Below are 4,044 nucleotides of genomic sequence, written 5' to 3' on the forward strand. Positions count from 1 at the left end.
ACAGATCATTGAGATTAAATTTCACCGACGGAGAATGTAACATTAACATAACAACCAGTAAAAAGGGAGAAAGAAGTCGACATGATATCAAAATCCTAATTAGTTGAAAGATTACAATTTTTTTCAAAAGCGATCAATTCTCAATAAACCCACAAGACCCCTTTGTACTCTCGCAGACCCTAAAAGTTGTACTCGCAAAAAAGGTGCCTTTGTTCACACAAGCAATCAAAGGCGTAAAAAAGAAGAGGGGAGGGGGAGGGGTAAAAAAAAAAAGGGAACGTTCCGGCCTATTACTGTAACAATCCAATTACAGTACAATGCCTATCAAACTTAACTTCACAGGTTAGAGCTTCTAATTGCCTGACAAAAATTGACACTTCAGTCGCAACAGCGTAATATAATCAGAGTCCAAATTAAGTTTGATCGCAGGCAGAAAATGATGCTATCACTCGTCGGCTCGGGAAACAGAAGATCAACTGGAACGATATCAAGGATCAGAAATGAAAATGATTCATTAATGGCATTGGGGTTTTTTGATAATGGGAATGACACAGTTCAGACGGCTTCAAAATAACACTATTAATTAAAAAAGATGATAGGCCTAACAAGGCAGAAAAAAACGCCGGAACCTTTCATTCTGCTCTTGTTCAGGTGAAAGCTGACAACGGTTCAGAACACGGGGCGAGTACAGAGGGCCCGCGCCGAGCTGATCCCCGCTGTTCCAGATTTAAAGGGACAGCACATAGAGATAAGATATGGGCCTCCGCGAAAGCAACGTTTGGATAGCTATTCTTTTTGAAAGTTTTTATGTGTTTTTTTTTTTAAAGATGCGAAGAAAGGAAATACAGAAAGAGCAAGTTTTCCACCATAGGACTTCCACTTAAAGGGTACGGCCATAAGGTCAAGTTTTTGCATGCCAAAATCAGGAGTGGATCATAAATGGAGATCAAGTCTAAAGGGCAGATACGACTTTCTCCTCTTTTTGGCCTTCAAAACTGCATCCAGAAACCTGACCTTGTGGCCATATCCGAAGGGAGTGTGTCACCAGGAAATTCACCAGGCACTGTGCCTAGTAAGGCTAGCTCTGTTGAATGGAACTAGGACTGGAAGCCATTATACGTAACTGCTTGTCTTCATGGGTGGAGCTGCTCTGCCCTGTTCTTCCTAGGACTGGAAATAATCATTGTCTTCATGGGTGGTTCTACCCTGCCCTTTTCTCCCCAGGACTGAAAGCCATCATCCATAACTGCTTGTCCTCAATGGTGGAGCTGCCCTGCCCTTTTGTCTAAGATGCGAAGAAAGGAAATGCAAAAAGAACAAGGTTGCCTCCATAGAATTTCTCTTAAAGGGACTTTGTCACCAAGAAGTTCACCAGGCACTGGGCCTTGTAGGATTAGCTCAGCCGAATGTAATGATACTTTTCACTTAGCGATCCATTGCTTCATTCAAAAGTGTAATGAGCAGCTAAGTGCACCCTTGCTCCTCCTGCTTCCTTTGCCAGCCCATCCTTCTCTTTTGTCCAAGTTCTACGTACTAAAACCACCTGGACCTGTTAATTAAGAAGGAGAGGAACGGGCCCCCTGATTTAATTTTATTTTTAATTTTAGCACAAGACCCAAACATAACAAAATGTGAAAAAAGTGAAAGGACCTGAAGACTTTCTGAATGCACCGTAGACTGTATTTTTTGTAATGCCATAAACCTAGAGATAGCTACAGCAAGGAGAGACAAGCTTTCAGGTGATCCTATTATTTGAAAAAGGTCTAGAAATAAACACATTATGGTAAAAAGAAAATCATCATCACAATTTTGAGATACGGCATTATCCATCAAGCTTAACCATTAAAATGGAAAAAACTAAAAAGCAAAGGATCCTAGTTTGACTTTTTAATCAAAAGGAAGACAAAAGTCCCATTAAGATACTGGAAAATCCTTCTTGCCCCCAAGTGGGGACCCTTCGCTCTATGCACTTTACCAACTTTCTTTCTACATACCTAAATCCCATCCTCTAGGTCAAGCAAATACCCTCCCAACTCAACCTACAACTGGAAGCCCGTTGCTTCTGTCTTCATGAGTAGAGCTACTCTGCCGGGTTCCTCCATGGACTGCAAGCCATCATCCATAACTGCTTCTGTCTTCCTTGGTAGATTTTTCCTGCCCTGTTCTCACTAGGACCATAACTACCTCCATAACTAGAGCTGCCCTGTTTTGATCTAGCCAGGACTGAAGGGCATTATCTATAACTTTCTCTATCTTCATGGGTGGAGTTGTCCTCTTATTTTCTCTCTGTTATTGGAATACATCATCCATAACTGCTTCTGTCTTAATGAGTGGAGCTACTCTGTCCTGTTCTCACCGGGACTAGAAACCATCATCAATAACTGCTTCTGTCTTCATTGCTGGAGTAGCCCTTCCATGTCCTCCCTAGGACTGGAACTCATCATCCATAACTGCTTCCATCTTCATGACCTGTTCTCTCTAAAACTAGAAGACAATTTGTAAGACTGTTTCTGCCATCATCGTTGGAGCTGCCATGCAGTTTTTTCCCCAGGACGGAAAAGCATCAGCCTTAACTGATTCTGCCTTCGTTAGTGGAACCATCCTGCACTGTTCACTCTAGGACTGGAAGCCATCATCCATAACTGCTTATCTTCAAGACTGGAGCCGCTCTGTCTTGTTCTACCCAGGACTGTAAGACATTATTCTAAAACAGCTTCTGTCTTAATGGGTGGAGCAGTTATTCCTTGCTTTCCCCAGGACTAGAAGACATTATCCATGCTTCCATCTTCATGGGTGGAACATCTATGCTCTCTTCTACCCCAGGATAGAAATCCCCCATCCAAAGCAGCATGGGTGGGGCCTCTCAGTCCTATTCCCTCCCAGGCCCCTATCTGAATTAATATTTGTGACAAATACAGTGAGGTCTTTTAGAAAACAAGACTCCATCATCGCCTAAACAAGAAGTGATGTCATTTGTCAGATGTACATAGGATGACATCACTTGCATACATTGTACATATTGTTTACAGTTATTTGCAATTCTACAAAGTTTTCAAATTTGAATCCCTTTTCATTGCATTCCCAGAACAAGCTCCTTAGAATTGTGGACTTCATGGAGACCTAGAAGACCCTCCCAGGGGATCGCTGGCCACTTACGGGTCAACTCTGATCCGCTCCCACTCCAATCCATCAGAACCTGGCGCTGAGGACACAGCTCGGGTCTATTTGCTGTCGCCCTCCTCTACAAGGAGCATTGATTATTTCTCAGTTAACCTTTAAGCTGTGTAACATTGAGCCCTGCTCAGTCATGGCAGCCAGCGACGCTTGTATCGTGGGTCACCTCAATAAAAGGACAACACATTAATCTTTGTCCTCCAGTTGCAGAGCTTCTGGCGTATTCTTCTGGGAGGCAAAAGTGACACTCAATACTCAGCGACATCTATCTGATCCCCAATTAAAATATTATCTTTTTCATCTGTCAATAAGTGCTGACCAGAATCAATAAAGGTGGAAATTTGAAATGACACTTCCTGGCTATGAAGTGATGCAGAGGAAATATACTCCTCCTGTAGAGTCAGCTGGAAATCAAAATGCTGGACCCCATCTGTAACCACATGACAGGCAAGCAGAATTTGAGATGGATTAAAGAGAGCCTAAGAACTGAATGATGATCCTTCTGCTGCTACTGTACCGGGGTCTAATTAAGGATCTCAAAGTACCGGCTTATTGCCGCATGCTGTAATGCTGAAAAAAAGGCTAAAAAAAAGTCAATATATTCTGAACATGGCAGAAGTCGCCATCCCAGAGGCATGAGAATCCTATAATAAACTGAGGGTGTCCATAGGCTAATGAGGTCTATAAACATTAGGTGAATGCCAGCTGAATGTGGCAATTTGGTCAAGACCGGTAGACCGTCAAATATGCAGTCATGGCCTCCGCCATTCGGGAAAAAACAATCAAGCTGATGGATTTCAACAAGTCTGATCCTTGTGTTGTCAAGGAAGATAATGGAGCATGCATGTGTTTGTGGGAGCTGGAGGAAAG

Source organism: Bufo bufo, chromosome 11 (assembly GCF_905171765.1).
Source record: "Bufo bufo chromosome 11, aBufBuf1.1, whole genome shotgun sequence".
In the NCBI taxonomy this organism is placed as follows: Eukaryota; Metazoa; Chordata; class Amphibia; order Anura; family Bufonidae; genus Bufo; species Bufo bufo.